The 17,751-nt window shown below is 38.6% G+C and overlaps 1 protein-coding gene across 1 annotated transcript in view; it reads left to right on the top strand.

The window, feature by feature from the left end:
* The window catches only part of NTNG1 (netrin G1), a gene marked incomplete at both ends in the record, with an annotated part of 365,829 nt that overhangs the window by 47,432 nt on the left and 300,646 nt on the right, over positions 1–17,751 (top strand). The window lies entirely within an intron of this gene.

Below are 17,751 nucleotides of genomic sequence, written 5' to 3' on the forward strand. Positions count from 1 at the left end.
TTATGAAAGTAGCTGTCCCTATGTTTGGGGCATAGATGTTGATTATTGTTATTTCCTCTTGGTGGATTATTCCTTTTACCAGTAAAATATGACCTTCTTTGTCTCTTCTAATAAGTTTGGGTCTGAAGTCTAACTTGTCTGATATCATAGTTGCTACTCCCGCTTGCCTTCGAGTACCATTAACATGTATTACCTTGCTCCAGCCCTTATCTTGAGTTTGTTTCTATCTTTACTTGTAAGGTGTGTTTCTTGTAAGCAGCAGATGGATGGGTTCTGGTTTTTAATCCATTTTGCCACTGTATGTAATTTTATTGGGAAGTTGAGGCCATTTACATTCAGTGTGATTATTGAGAGATAATTTTTAATTCCTAACATGTTAAGATTTTGTTTCTGTTTGAGATACGGTTTATTCTTCTTTGCTTAGTTGTCTGCTGGATGGAAAATCTAGTACCTTTGTTTCTGGCATGTATTACCTATTTCTTCTTTGTAGTTAATCTCCTTGAGTTTTCTCTAGCACTGGTTTTGAAGACATAAATTCCTTCAGTTTCTGTTTGTCATGGAAGCTTCTAATTTCCCCATCTAATTTGATAGATAGTTTTGCTGGGTAGAAAATTTTGGACTGGAAATTGTTTTCTTTCAGAGTATGGAATATGTTACTCCAAGCCCTTCTGGCTTTCATGACTTGGTTTGGGAAGTCTGGAGTGATTCTAATTGGTTTGCCTCTGTATGTCACTTGGCCTTTTGTTTTTGTTGCCTTTAAGATTCTCTGCTTGGCTTCCACATTGGTCATTTTGACAATTATGTGGCATGGGGAACCTCTTCTCTGATCCTGTCTAAAGGGAGTTCTATAAGTTTCCTGGACCTGTGTACTGATCTCTTGCTCTATGTTTGGAAAATTTTCTGCTATTACTTCCTTGGAGAGATTATTGATCCCTTTAGTTTCACCTTCTTTCCCCTCCTCTATTCCAATTATTCTCAGGTTAGCTCTCTTAAAATGGGCCCATATTTCTTTAATGTCAAATTCCTGCTGTCACATTTTTTTTTCTAAGTTATAAACTATGTGTTCATTTTTGGAGTGATCAACTTCTAGGAGTTAGATTCTATTCTCCATGTGGTTTAATTGATTGTTTATACTTTGAATTGAGGCCTTTACTTCAATGATTGCATCCTTATTTCTTTTAGACTCTATAAATTCTTTTTGAAAGTCTTGTATTATGTCTACAGTTATATTCCTGATTTGATCTTCTGGAGATCTATGAATTTCTGTGTTATCAGGTTCTGATGTTGTGGGGTTGTGGGCATTCATTGCTCCATTGTTAACCCTCTTTCCCATGATTTCAGAAGTTTGTGCCTTCTCTGGGTTCTTCCCTGGGTCAATATGACTTCACTTAGGGTGCTCTGGATCTCAAGTCTGTGGTAATCTCAGTTACCACTACTCCTTTACTGGGTTTTATCACAAAGTCTCAGACCCAGGGAGTTCATTGAGGTTGTGTGAGACCATGGGAGTGCCAGGCTGGGTGTTTTTCCACAGGGAGCTGAGACTAGGGTGTGGTATCTCTGCCACCACTACTCCTTCACTGGGTTGGACTGCAAAATCTCTGACCCAGGGAGATTATCAAAGCTGTGCAAGTCCCTGGGGGTACAGTACTGGGATTTCTCCTTTAGGGGCCATTATTTCACTCATGGTTGTTGAGTGCACTGATCTGGAGCTCTCATGGATGCGGTGCACTAGCAGCCACCACTGGCAATATGGCGCTGCTGCCATGCCCTCAGCAGGTGTGAGGCTGGCTTATTTCTTTTCTGGTTTTGAGCTCTGTTCTGAGTCCCTAGAGGGCATGCTGAGCTTGGCCACTGGAAGTTTTAGACTTTCTTTGCACTGAAAAAACTGCTGAATTACACCCGGATGATTCGCAGCTGCTCACTTCAGCTCCTTGTTTACCTTTATTCTCAGGAGCCCAGTGGGTTGTTGAGTGTGCCAATCTGGAGCTGTCACAGGCGCGGTGCACTTGCTGCCACTCCTGGCTATATGGTGCTGCTGTTGCATCCTCGGCCGTGAGGCTGGCATATTTATTTTCTGGTTTTGAGCTCTGTTCTGAGTCCCTTTCTTCTCTGGAGCCTGGTGCTGCGAAGGAAGATGGCACCAGCATGGCTCCACCGCTACAGTGCAGGCTAGTTTCTTTTCTGGTCTCTGGTTGCTTTTCTAGCCTTCTTTTTCTCTGTCCCTTGTATTTATACTTTTTGTTTCTCTTCTGATGGTGTTTTCTGGCTATGAAAAGCACTGATTTTGTGGTAATAGAGATCATTTGTTAGCAGGGCTCATAAATGCTGCTTTTTTCGGTCGCCATCTTCCCAGAAGTTCTCTCTAGTTCAGATTTTAAAATTCTCATCAAACAATCCAAACTGGTCTTGTGATTTATTGGTAATTTTGTAGGTAAAAAATGATGTGCTGTAGACAGTGGTTCTGAGTAGTAAATAAAAATATGTTCTAGAGTTTCAAATAAATGTCAAAAAAAATCCCTACTCTAAAGGTATGGCCTTAAATTTAAATTTTTTTAACATAAAGCCTTGTTTTGTGTATTTGATATAATTTTCAACAGGTTTTGTTATCTGAATGTTTTCTCCAAAATTAATACTTGAAAAAAGTCACAAACCAAAATGTGAAAGTGATCCATTAATTACTTAGTGTGATACCAATTACTTGTGGCCATTGTCCTAATTAGGGTGGTGTGTGCTAAGTATCATTTGTTTTTAATGACATGGAATTTATAAAATGTATCAAGTAATATTCATCATAAATATGTAACCTTTGCTGCTTGACTTTGATCCACTTCTATAATGAGAGGTCTCTATAAGGATGGTTCTAAAGAGCCCCAGGACTATGCTGCTGGCTCCTCAAGCCCTAAAAGCTCTCCTAAATATTTTGGTGCAAAATAGAATCTATCACATTTGCAAAAGATTAGCTCAACACTCTTGCAGACTGATTAAAATGTGAGATTAGCAGAGAGTATTTTAGCAAAGAAAACCAAGGCATGTACATTATGTTACACACAAGGAAAAGAATTCTGTATTCAGAGCTGCTCTCTTACAAAAGTAGAGACAATGGCAGTGAATTCTAAATCAAAAAATATATTTCAGTTAAGTAATTCATGACTGAAAAGTAACTGTGAGCACTCCCATGGTTAAGATCAATTGATTATGTGCTGTGTAAATGAGAGTTTGTTTTCAATTGTTATTTGAAGAATTGAGTACCTTTCAAGTAGTTAGAAAGTTGCAGAAAGTACAGTTTTAAGTGGATTCTGTCATGGTACTGAAAAATCTTAAGTGTTAGTTAACTTGTATTAAAAAGAAAGTAAAATATTGGAAGTAATTTTTTTTTTCTTTACTAGGGGTTGGGAGAAAGATGGGTTTTTAAAGTTCTCCAAAACCTGTCCAGAAGAGAGTTGTTGAGGATTGCTTTAAGTAATAGCCACACAAATAATCATGGATAACAATGTCACACAACTCCATTAACTAGGTAAAGAAAAATAGAAATCTTTTTAATTTAATGAGATGTCAGCTCCCTCCCTTGCTGTATTATGTGTCTTTATGTCCTTACTGTCTACACTGACTTGGGGCTCTAAGGCTCTGTCATTACTTGGCAATCCCTTTCTCTGATTTCTTATGACATATGAAGCTTAAATCCACAAGAAATGTGAGGTGAGGCAGAGAGAATTCCTGCAGACTGAATTGCTATATGCAGAACACTCATTTGCATTATTCATTAGATAAGAGCACTGATTTGCATCTCATTCTGGTTGTCTCCTTTAGGTGAAAAAATGCCAGGGAACTCTTCATATTCCCACAGTTTTTATATTAATAATAATTATTAGGGGAATTAAACTTGATTGTGTGCCTAGATTTTGTTTGGTACCATTTGCAATTTCTTAAAAAAAATCTCCAAAATCTTCAAAACCTTCAAACCAATGTGCAACCCCCCAACAGTGTTTAAGATATTTGAAGCTCTAACATTTGATGAAAGATCTGAATGCATAAATATATTTTATTGAAATGCAAAATAAGACATTTATGATCTATATCTAACATTAGGATTGGGAAGGAGGAGGAAGTAAAAAAAAAAAAAAAAAAACAAGTATAGGCACAAGTACAGCATTTAAGTCTCCCTAAGTCTCATCTGAAAGAACTTGCCTAGCAACAAAAGCATCTACAGATTGGGACATACTGCCAGTAATGAATCTTTTTCCCTTTATGGTCAAACCCAAGTAACAAAAATTGGTATTGTTTTGTTTTATTAACTGATTTGCAAATTAAGAATATTTTCTTGGAAGCTTTAGCCCCATCATTATACATATTAAAAAAAGATTGTATCATGTTCTACTATGTGTAGAACCTTGTGTTGTCCCCTAGAATTTTTTCGCTAGTTACAAGAAAAATAAAGTAACCTCTTCCTTCCTTGGCCTGTGATTTCAGTCCCCCATAGTCCTAGTAAACTTCCAAGCACTCACCATTTCCAAAGTACAGGTTCTGTAAGGCATTATTAGTGTCTCCTAGTATTTGTCTGGGATTTTGAGATGTAATTCGTATAGGAAACTGATCCAGAATCACATGTCAAGTTGGAGCCATTGGTGTGTTCACAGAGAAGAGGCAGAACATTGTGTGAATGGCATCATTCTTGATCCTTCCCAAGAATAGGGCAGAGGAAGCAGAGACTCACTCATCTGCCTGCTCATGTGTTACTATGCAGCTGCCCCCTGAGTAAGTGATGGCTTTCTGTGGAATACAGTAGTCATCCTGTTGTCATAAGTCAATCCCAGCATCCAAGAGTGATAGAGAATTCCAGTGGTGTTGAGGTGACATTGAAACCAGAAGCATAATGTCTGACAAGCTGGGGTGCTACTTCTTGAGTAGATTCTTCTTATAAATTTCACATTGTTTCATCATCACAAGTAACAGAAGACTGATCTGTTTCCTTTTCTCTACTTTTTCCTGACCTCTTAAAGCTTTTAATTCAGTGGAGTAAGAGGTTATCACAAGCATTATCCCTGTTTATGGATACCTCCTCATCCAACTGCTATTTAGTTTTGTCTGGTTCCTTTGATTAACACCATAATACAAAGCAGTAACTTCCCTCCTTTATGGCTGAATCTGGCACACCACAGTGTTTAAGGTCTTTTGGCATTCCCATAAGGAGCAGCATTTTTGAAATAGCCTTCATTTGCATTGGACTGAAGCCAGAATCCTTCCCTAGATTTGAGTTTTGGCAAGTGATCAGTTAGATGAACTTTGAATTGGTTTTCTTGCAAGGATGATTATTTAAATGTATTTATCCACTTTAGATGTTTAAGCATTTTCAAGGAATAAGTTTGTGTTTCCTTTATTTACCTAGGGCCAAATGGTGCCCTGTAACACACATTAGTATTCAAAATTGGGGCACTGATGCTTGTTGTGTTAGTGTCAGATCATTATGCCATTTGGAGAACATTACTCGTTTGTTTTTGTTAATGTCACAGTGGACTTGTAGTATCATACTTTATAAAAATGTCAAAGTCATATTGTGGTTTCAGAACTCTAAATGAATTAAGGAAATTACATGTAAGCATCTCATATACATGTTACAAATAACATGACCTAAAGACAACTGTGATGTTGCCTCCTGCCCTCTTCACCTTCCCATCCACCTCCCACATTACTAAATCATCTTAGCAAATGGTGCCACTCATCTGAGTATCCAAGAGCCTAGTAGTCATCTCTGATACCCACCCTTTCTCTCATCCCTATGATCTGATTAGTAATGCTGTATTAAATAAAACCTAAGCTTATCAGCACAAAGAAAAGAAGAGCATGTGGGATGAAAGATAAGATTGTAGCCGTCTTCAGTAAATACAATCATGTTCTGACCACAACCACTCATGTCCTCCTTATATATAAATACACCCCATTTTTCTCTCCAAGAGTCCTGAAGTCCCATTACTTGAAGTCAAGCTGGTGTCATCCACATCATGCCCCATGCCGATGAGACTCTTCTTGTAGTTCTTCTAGCCATTCCTCTTATTCTATGAAGAGCTGAAAACAAGATTCCAAGAATCTTTCTCCAACATGCCCAACTTACAATGAAGGTCAGGCAGAGAACACCATGTTAAACACTCCTATTCAAGAAGAGGAAGAAGTGGGAGACACAGGAGTCACTGTTGAACTGAAATTCTGGATTCAGAGACAACCTCCTTCACTTTATGGTGTATCTGCTCCCTTCAGTTTAATTTGATGCAGTTTTTTTTTAAATAGACTTCCTGTATAATCAATTTATAAATCCACTGCTTTGGACAAAAGACACACCCACAGATATGTTTGGTGTAAGCTCTTTCTATTATAGGCATCCTATGAACTGCTTCGGGACATCACCTTAAGATTCTCAGGTGCTCATTGTTTTAAAAGGCGGGCTCTTAAATCCTGAGGGCTGTGTGTGTGTGTTTGAAAGGTTTATGAGGCACCATTTTAAATCTTCCTGAAGTTTTAATGGAGGGTTTTCCAGTCACACTCTTGTCTTCATCCTAATGTTGAGACATTTTCCTAACAAGTCCTGGTCTTGATTTTTGCATTGCATTCATGTATCTCTTCCTCTTTTTGAAAATTTTCTCCTGAATGAACAATGTACTAGGGTTTTTGTTTGTTTGCTTGTTGGCTTTATTTTTATAAATCCCGCCAGGTTTTAGCGAACCCATCAAAATTTGTTAAGATCAGAACAATTCTTTGTTTTGTTTTGTTTTGTTTTTCTCTGTGTCTTATACATGACTAAAAGAAACAGGTTGGTTCTTTTAGTGTTCTGCCTGGGAAGGCCTTAGCCAAATCCCCCAGTTTAACGGGTGTGTTTCTTATTTTCCATGTCAATTCAGCAATGAGGTTGCTAAACTTTCTTCCACTACACAGCAAGGTCATCTTCTTTTTAGCATCCACTAATAGTTTCCTCCTAGCCTCTCTTGCTTTCACCAAAGTCTCCTCCAGGCCCTTCTAGCTTTTAACTTCTTTCACTATTCACTAGCATTTCCCGGCACTTACCAACTGTTTTGTGATGGTCCTGATCCTTCTGGCTTCTGCTTACTTCCCAATTTCAAAACCAGTGCCACATGTTTCAGAGTTTTGATCCATCAGGACTCCATTCCGGTGTCCAATTCCTATCCCAGCTGTCATTACTGCATAAGAAACCACTTTGCAATTTAGCAACAGAGGTATTCTTTTATAATACTTAACGATTACAAGCCAGGAGTGGTGGCGCATGTTTGTAATCCCAGCATTTTGGAGGCAGAGACCAGAGGATTGCAGTTCGCAGACAGCCCCAGCTACTTAGTGAGGCCCTTTGCAACTCAGTAAAACCCTGTTTCAAAAATAAAAAGACTAAGCCGGGCGTGGTGGCATATACTTGTAATCCCTGTGCTTGGGAGGCTGAGACAGGAGGATCACACAGGTTCGAAACCAGCCTCAGCTACTGAGTGAGAGGCTCTCAGCAACTTAGTGAGACCCTTTTTTCAAATAATGTATAAAACAGGTCTGGAAGTATAACCTGGAGGTAGAAAAGCCCCTGGGTTCCACCCCCAGTACCACAAAAACATAAATAAATTAATAATAAAAATAATAAAAAGACTAAAAAATAGAGCTGGGGGTATCACTCAGAGGTACAGTGTCCCTGGGTTCCATCCCCAGTACTGAGAAGAAAAAAAAAGATTACATAGATCAGGAACTCAGGGTACAATAAAGATGGCTTTGTATACTCCACATTTTCTAGGTTTTCAAGAAATCAACAGCATAAGGGCAGTCTGATATCTTAGATTGGGATCATCTTGAGGTGTCTTCGCTCACATGTGTGTCCACTGATGCTGGCTGTCAGTTGAGTCCAAGCTGGGCTGGTCACTGAAGCAGCTCCCCATGGCCTCCATGTGACCTAGGCCTCCATGCTGCATAGAGCACTCAGAGCAGCTGAACTTGTTACCTAGGAGCTCGGACCTTCAAAGGGAGCATCGCAGTCAAGATGTCTGTGTGCCCTACGGTTGCTATGACCAAATGAGACAAACTGTTTGGCTTAAAAGTAAACTTTCATTTATTCATTCACAGTTCTGAAGATGAGAAGTCTGAAATTGAAATGTTGGCAAGATTGCACTCCCTGGGAAGTCTCCAGAGATGATCCTTCCTTGCCTTTTCCTGGTTTCTGGTGTTGTCTGGCAACCCATGGCATTCTATGGCTTGCAGCCACATCTCTTTAATCTCTAGCTTTCTCATCACATGGCCTTCCTCCTTCTGGGTACATGTGTGTCTTTATGTGCTTCAGTCTTCTTATAAGGACTTAAGCTGTATTTGATTAGGGTTCATCTTAATTCAATATGTCTTCATCTGAACTATATCTACAAAAACCCTATTTCTAAATAAGGCCCCATTCTGATGTTTGGATGGACATGAAATTTTGTGAAACACTAAGTCAGACACAATCAAAACTACAGTGGTCTCACTGGGTGTGGTGGTACACACCTATAATCCCAGTACTTGGGAGGCTCAGACACGAGTTCCATGGCTAGCCTCAGCTACTTAGGCCTTGTTTCAAAATAAAGAATAAAAAATTGGGGTGGGGATGTAGCTCGGAGGTAGAATGCCCCTGGGTTCAATCCCCAGTACCACAAAAAAAAAAAAAAAAAAAATATATATATATATATATATATATATATATATATATATATATGTGTGTGTGTGTGTGTGTGTGTGTGTGTGTGTGTGTGTATCTATATGTGTATCTATATCTATCTATCTATCTATCTAATCATCTGTAAAACTTAGCCTTGAAATCATCAGTTGTTCTGAGCTCCAAATGGTCAAAGCATTCACAATTACACCAAGGAATAGAGTAGAATTATTTGCTACTTATAAATGGGAGACTGCCAAGATCACATTAGAAAAGAATGTATGGAACATAAGATAGTATGCTCATCTTTAAAAACTGAAATCTTCCATGCCCTCCCTTATTTATCTAGCTCATGACCAAATTCAATTGATTTTACCTTAAAAATACATTCTAAATCTGTTCACTTACTTTCTTTGCTACTCAATCCTGCAAAGCACCACACCATCTCTCGCCTGAATTATTGCCTTAGACGCTGATCTTTCTTGCATCTACTTTTGTCTCTTCTAGCCCATTCGTCACCAAGTTGCAAGAAGAGTGTTATTAAAACTATAAATTTCCAGGCATGGTTGTGCACCCTTGTAATCCCAATGCTTGGGAGGCTGAGACAGGAGGAATGCACAGGTTCGAAGCCAGCCTCAGCTACTTAGTGAGGCTCTCAGCAACTGAGTGAGACCCTATTTCCAAATAAAATAGAAAATAGGTCTGGGAGTATAGCCCGGAGGTAGAAAGCCCCTGGGTTCCACCCCCAGTACCACAAAAAAACAAAACAAAACTATAAATTGACCAGTCACTACTGTGTTTAAATTTATTTGGAGATTGCCATTTGCATATAGAATAAAATCCAGACGTGCCCCCATGGTCTAAATGGCCCTGCAAGATCTCCCCTCAGCCTCTGCCTTCAACTCCATTCTCTGCCAGCTTCTTTGTCCTTATAAACCACTTTCCAGCGACTCAGATTTTCTCATAGTTCTTAGGCCAAAAACTATTTGTATCATAAAGATATTGTACTTTTGGTTTCTTTTTTTTTTGGCCTGGAAATCTCTTTCCTTGGTTCGTCATCAGGTTCACATGTTGCACACCATTCATTTCATCTTAAATGTTACTTCTTTAAATAACAATTATAATAGGAATTATAGAAAACATTCCTTTGGGTTAACTCAAAACATATTCCAGGTCCTGGAACTGTTACTTTATTTATATTATAGAGGCTTTGAGATTTTAAATAATGACCCCAAATTCATAACACTAGCACACATATGCTATAAACCATATATCATCCATTGAGGAGTTTAGAATTATAACCTGCACTGTTCGACTCCAGAGGGTATCCTCCAAACCAGTAGCCACCATTGACTCTACAGAGAGGCTTGTGCCTTATTTTATTATTTGTAGCTATTTCTTCCAAAAAAATTGTATTTATTTGTCTATTTCCTATATTTTCCCTAGATTGAAGTTTTTATTGTTGTTTTTCATCTTAGAACCCAACATAGTACTTAGCACAATAAGTAGACAATAAGTAGTTGATGGATAAATGTGGTGGTATGATGGTAAACAAACAGCTAGCTAGCTTTGGATGGAAGATGGGATAGATTTGAGCCGTTATTAAATTTCTGACCACCAATGATCTGACCACCAATTTTAAGCTCCGAATAGTTTTAATGAGAATATAAGATTTCTGAAAATTAAGCACTCACATATCCATGAATGAATGAATGAATGAATGAATGTTGGAAAGACCAAAGTATCTCACCTACAGTTACTGGCTTCGAAGGGCCAGGGAGGGGTATTTTTTCTTATCCCTAGTCCTCTGTGGCTTTGACTTCAAACACGCCACTTACTTTGGCGTGAGGAGTCAGAGCACACCTGCAAACAGGGCTGCAAAGGACAGGGAAGAGTTAACTCTGGGTCTGAGATACTAAATATTTCCAACAATATAGTGAGAAACAGAGACCAGATACTGTCATTTCTTCATATTTTTTCCCTGCCTCAGGTATTGGCGAGGACACATATGATTCAGAAGCAAGGACAGAATGACATTGTTTTGCCCTTTAAAGAGAAAAGATGGCAGTGATTGGAGCAGGAAAGAATGAAAAAAGAAAAGGAGAAAGGAAAGCCATTAATATTTCATATTATGCCTAAAATGCTCAGTTACAGCTTTGGCTCAGAAGAGAAATTTCCTTGAAAACATGAGATTTTTATGCTGCATGTTCACACAAAAGACGGACTTATGACTGATCCAGTTGCATCATTTTTAAGTCACTATATACCACTCAGCATTCGTGACAATATCTTATTCAATGATTCTTCATTATAAAAGTATCAGTTGACTTTTGTTTTTGTTTTTTGGCTCAACAATCCTATAGTCCTGATTGGGATAAATTTGGGAATAGATGGGAACGATTTTGCAGCCATTAGTGGGATGTACTTACCTGACGGGGTCTGAAAGTCAGGACATTTGTCGGCTGGCTGTAGCAGCAGGGTGGTAAGACTCGGTGATGCTTGGGTGTGTTGTCTTGGTCCTGGGAAGCACAGTGTGTCTTGCATTTAACAGACAGGTCTATACTTGTCCCCAGATGCTGCCACCCCTTTGTAATCTGCATAAGGAAAGATACATATCGTGCACATTCACCCTGGGATTTTGAACTGAATACATTCTAAAATTCTCTCATTGCCAAATCTAGGATCTAGAGTTTTAAAAGTGCATGTGTAATTAATTGTGCTTTAGAATTTTGAATTGATGCCAAGAGAAATTCTTTGCTCTTTATTAATGTCCAGGTGTGAACCCAAAGAAAACAGGCACCACTTTCCTTAAAATCACATGAATAATATTAGAGCAAGACTGTCTCAGTTGGAGACAAAAACATTATATCTGTGTCTCTTGGTAATCTTTCCATTGGTTAATGGACCCAGAACCCTCTAGACAGTTCACAAATCCACATAACAGAGCAGATTTTTGCATTAGGATTCCTGACTTAGCTGAAAAATGTGAAAAATCAGATGCAGCCAAAGAGTTCCCTATTGATTACAAATGTGAGGATCAAGAGTAAGTTATTCCATCTAAGGCAGCACTCATTTAAATTTAAAATGGTCCTTCCTGGTAATCTCATTTTGGAGAGTGGCATACAAATCAATGGAATTTTTAAGAGGACTAATTCCATTCCATTCAAGGGGCTTCCTATCCAACAGATGAGAGAATAGGGGTTGCGTTATTATACAGTCATATTTTGGGGAGCACTAAGTATTTGAGTAAATTTAGAAATGCAAATTAAGTGTAGGGACAAAAATGACAAGTAATGCTTAGTTTTGTTATCTTAAGGAAAATAAGCCATCATTAGACTTTAAAAAGAAAAATGAGACTCAAAATTGCCAGCCCTGTTAAATTACTCTTTGTATTATGCTTAGAGATCTTCGACTATCTAGTCTTCTTATACTTGGGCATGGTATATACTAGTACAGGTAGGTTCATAAAGTGTTTTAATGTTTTGCATTCTTAAAAAATAGTTTAGGTGTATAAATAGCAAATATTTCAGCAACTGATTTGCTATAAGAATCCACTATACATCACCCTGGACAAATAGACAGATTTATCTTGAATACATCTAAAAATAGGATATTCTCAGTGTCCTAGGAGAGCAAGTAGCTATGGCTTAGCAAGTCAAATGTTAGAAAAAAAGAAAACAGAAAGGTGACTTCCATGAACAGGTACCAATGGCCACAGAAGCATTAGTCACAATAGTTTAAAGGTAGAAACAGCCCAAATGTCCATTGATAGATATACAAAAAAGTGATATATACACAAAATGTGATATAACTCAGGTGAAAAAAAGAATAAAATAATACTACAACATGGATGAACCTTAAAGATACATGAAGTAAAATAAGTTAGCCGCAAATTAACAAATATATGAATCCACTTATGTGACCTCTCCAGAGTAGTCAAATTCATCCAGACAGAAAGTATAAAAATGCTTTCCAGGGGCTCTTAGAGGAAGAGATAATTGGAGGATTATAGTTTAAGAGGTATATATTTTCAGTTTAGGAAAGGAAAAAAAAATTTTTGAAAGAGGGATTGTGATCATAGTTGCCCAATAATATAAATGTACTTAATTCCACTTAACTGTACATTTAAATTTTGTGTTCTGTATACTTTGATTGTAAATTTTGTGTTCTATGTACTTTGTCAAAATTAACAACATCACAAGCAACTAAAAGCAAGATGTCAGAGAACAAGGTCAGAATCCTGCACTGCCTCTCTCTCTCTGCTTGGGCGGCACCTCAGCACACATAACTTCTGCTTTGCGAAGTTCTTGGCCTACTTCTTCTAACACCGCCATCCTGGATGTGCTTGCCCAGGGTGTTTCCTCTGAGGAAAGTGAGTGGTTGTTGTTCACAAGCTTATTCTAAGGGCTGACATCAGGGGCCATTGGGCTTTTTTAGGAGTCTTCTCATAACCTTGTGGCCTCAGAACCTCAGCTGTTAGCCTGAAATCTCAGGGTTTGGAGGTCTTTTACCTGTTCAGCTCCAACTTTCCTCCTATGGCATTAGAGATGTATATGTTATGTTATCCTGGGATCGCCCTCTCTTTTCCCTCATTTGCCCCCCTCCCACACACGCGGCACTTTTTTCCATACCTTGTTATTTTTTTTTCCCCAAAATGTGTATTGAGTTTAAACATTTTAAACACAAATGATATTCCTGGGTGGGTGAAATTCATCTTCATTCCCTTTACAATTCTGTGCATGCCAGCACCTTGGGCATGCCTGGAAATTACCAGTGATGCTGTAGGACTTGATTCTAAGGTGCACTTTAATTCAGATGGTGCATATTATACAATAAAATCTGACTAATTCTGAGTAATGATTGAAGTTAGGTTACTGTGATTTTCTGAAAAATGAGAAACTAATGTTGAAAATAATTAAAATTTTTCCTTTTAAATTCCATGTATATCATAAATAAAGTAAACAGAGACTAATAGGTAAAATGAGATAAGATACAGAAGGATTTTAATTCAAAATATGCTGGTATAGTAGTGAAATAAATGCCCTTAAATGTATACTAATTGTTTAATTGCTAGAGCCAGCAACTAAAAATACCTTAGTAGATGGTATTGTCTTCTCCTTTAATGGTAGGCTTTCTCTTAGATCAACAAAATATTTTCTTTCTTTCTTTCTTTTTTTTTTTTTTTGTGGGTCTGGGGATGGAACTCAGGGGCATTTGACCTCTGAGCTACACTCCCTGCCCTATTTTTTATTCTTTATTTGGAAACAGAGGCTCACTAAGTTGCAAAGGGCCTCACTAAGTAGCTGAGGCTGTCCACAAATCGTGATCCTCTGGTCTCAGCCTCCTGAATGCTGGGATTACAAGCGTGCACCACCATGCCTGGCTCAATTTTTTCATCTTGGCCTTCTTGCCTCTCTGAGAGCCCTTCACAATATCTTCATTGTTATTGCCTCTTTTTATACATAAATAGTATGAATAATTATATATAGTATATATATAAATAATTATTTTGGCAGTGGAGAATGAACTGAAGGGCGTTCTACCTCTGAGCTCCACCCTCAGCCTTGTCTTATGTTTTATTTTGAAACAGGATCTGGCTAAATTTCTGAGGGTCTCATTAAGTTGCTGACTCTGGCCACACACCTGTGATCCTTTAAGCTCAGCCTCCCAAGTACAGGGATCATAGGCATGAGCCACCACGCCCAGCAGCATCATATGTTTTGCTCATTGCTTTTCTTATAACCATATCTCCCTGATGTGATTTTCAATTCTACCTAGTTGCTTGCTGCTCTTTCAACTTTAACCTTTGTGCACTGGTCAAGAGTGGATCCCCAGCTGCCTCCTGAACCTCCCAATCTCAGAGGACATTGAAATTGTAGCTACTTGGAATTGACCTTGTCCTCTTCCCCCAATGCCCACTCTCCTAGCATTCTCTACATTTTTCTGGCCAGACATACCTCCTTACTTCTCTAGTTATAGAAATCATAAAACTAATATATTGAACACTTACTATGTATTGGACACTTTCATACACAGAAGCTTTTAGAAGGGTACTTAGGTGTATCCTCAGTTCACAGATGAGGAAATGTATGCTGAGTGAAATTAAATAATTTACCTAAGAGCTCCCAGTGGAGGTTCAGGCATTAATACTTGCAGGGCTCATAGTTTCAATGTCCTGTTTTTTGTTTTCTGCTTTTTTTAATGGTACTGGGGATTGAACCCAGTGGCACTCTACCATTGAGCTATACCCCCCAGACCTTTTATGTATTCATTCATTGAATTTTGAAACAGGGTCTCCCTATATTGCCAAGTCTGTCTTCAAACCTATGATCCTCCTACCTCAGCCTCCTGAGTAGCTTGGATTACAAGTGTGCTCCACCACTTCCAGCTATCCATCCCATGCTTTACCAGTCTCTTGTTACTAAATCCTACGTATTTAACTTATTGGCTCCTGAATTTTTCTCTATTCTTTTGTGTATCTCAATTCAAGCCATCATAATTTCGCCTTCTTAATTTGCCTTTAGTTTCACTTCAAATTCATTTTCTTTATGGCTGCCAGACGTACCTACCCACCTACGTACCTCTCTTCTTCTCTACCTTCCTTCTCCTTATGAGTGATGTGCATGTATGTCCCTATCACTCCGAACTACATTATGATGTGTAACTACAATGCACCAATAAAAGTATGCATATTTTTAAAAATGAGTTATTAATCAACACACACAAACAGAAAAGAGGAGGGGGAAGTGCACTAATCATGTCTCTATCCTGCTTAAACTTTTCAGATGCTTTGTAGTGGTTTGTCTCTGCGATGTCTCCAAAAACCTTTTATTTTGAAAGCATGGTTCCCAATACAACAAGGTTCAGAGATGGGGCTTTTAGTCAATGATTAGCTCATGAGGTCTCTGACCTGAGCAGTGGGTCAGAACTAGACCCCCCTAGTGCTAGATGAACTGCTGGGAGGAAATACGTCACTGGGGGCATCCCCTTGAAGAGCTTCTCTTCTCCCCATCCCAGCAGCCATGAGCTAAGCCACTGTCCTCCACCCACTCTGCTACCATGATGCTTCTGCCTTGGAGCCAGCCAGCCATGGACTGAACCTCTGAGACCATGTGTCCAAACAAGCCTTTCTTCCTATATAAAGGCATTTTAGCCACAGGGAAAAAAAGCTGACGAACACAGGCTCCATCTTGCCTTCCCAATAACGCTAAGCTCCTTAGCCTTTATATTCACTTCTCTGGATTCTTGCCCAGTATTTTGTCTCATCAATTCTCTATTCGTTTTTCCCCCATCACTTCCAGCTTTACCAAATTGCTTGAAGTTGTCGATAGATCTTGCATTCTGATCTCTGGACCTTCTCATGTGCTTTTTCCTCTGCTAGAACCTCCCCTCCTACAGGCTGACTCCTCTCATCCTTCACAACTCTGACTGGATATTTCCCCCACACCCCCACGTACCTCTCCTCTGCTGGGCCCCTACTGTTCGTTACTTTCGGTGCTTCACCATGACTGCTAGAGACAATTACCAAATGCTTTTGGATGATTACGTCAGGTGTGGTCAGTATCAGTCATTCTCTCATTTAAAATCTATTCCCCAGCCAGGTGTGGTGGCACACGCTTGTAAACCCGGCATTTGGGAGACTGAGATAGGAGGATCCGGGTTCATGGTAGTTTTAGCTACTTAGGCCCTCTGTAACTTAGTGAGACCCTGTTTCAAAATAGAGGACAAAAAATAAGGCTAGAGTATAGCTTGAAAGTAGAATGCTCCCAGGTTCAATCCTCAGCAACACACACACACACACACACACACACACACACACACACATTATCAGATAGTTACATTTTAAAACAGTACCTACTTATAGAAACACAAAGATATAGCAGCCTCATCTTTCCATTAAAACTCTTTCCAGTTAACTTAGACACATAGATGAATGCTTCTCTGCTTTTTTCCCCTTATTTTTCTCTTTCCGTTGACTCTTTTCCTCTGAGAGCAAAGAGACACCCCCAGGTATGGTGCAGTGACAGAGGTACAGTATATCAGTAGCATCTTTCTTTAATGTGTTTAAAATTTTCTGCAAGATGCCAGTTGCCATGGTACACAACCATAATCTCAGCTACTCGGAAGGCTGAGGCTGGAGGATTGTAAATTCAAGGTCAGTCTGGGCAACTTAATTTAAATATGAGTTGTTATATTTAAAAATAATTTTTAAAGAGGGAGCTGGTGGTATAGTGTAGGGTAAGAGTGCTTCTAGATTCAACCCCCCCATACCAAGATAAAAACTATTTCTGGAAGTCTTGTCAAATTTTACAGTGTTTCCATTACCTTTTCTTGAAATAGCAGTACTTGAGAGGCTGAGACAGGAGAATTGTATCTTCATATCTTGTCTCAGCAACTTAGTGAGACCCTGTTTCAAAGTTTAAAAAAATAAATAAAATAGGACAGAAGCAAAATGTCCATGAGTACAATCCCTCAATCCCTTGTGCTTTCTCGCTCTCTCTCTCTCTCTCTCTCTCTCTCTCTCTCACACACACACACACACACACACACACACACACATTACAGTGTTTCTATTACCTTCTATACACTCAATATAATTTGCTTTGCCTCCTATAGCATCATTAAAAAATAAAAAGAATATATTTCCTACTATTTTAGGATTGACTCATTATTAATATGGCAACACACTTGGCTTCTACTATATTTTAATTAAAATATCTATGGTGATTCAGCTAGAATATGGGTCACACACACTTTTATGGATTGACCTGAAAACTAATAGCCATTGTAAGAATGTTTCTATGGGGAAAAAAGTTTTTCCAAATCTTAAATAGCTGTCTTAGTGAAGTGACTTTGAGACATAACTCTTGTGAAAGCTATGATCTTCTTAAATTCAAATTTGTTGGAGTTTCACTATATATTTAAAGAAAACTTAGATTGTTTTCCCTAAATGTTCTTAGGGAACAATGAAAATTTAATGGAAAATGCATGTGTGTTTTAGAGTTAGGCGGGCCTGGGTTTGAAGTCTTCTGCCCCCATCTATTTTTTCTGTGTGAATGGATTCTGTAAGCTAAGCTTCCTTAGCCTTGGTT

Source organism: Muscardinus avellanarius (genome assembly GCF_963383645.1).
Source record: "Muscardinus avellanarius genome assembly, chromosome: 3".
Classification (NCBI taxonomy): Eukaryota; Metazoa; Chordata; class Mammalia; order Rodentia; family Gliridae; genus Muscardinus; species Muscardinus avellanarius.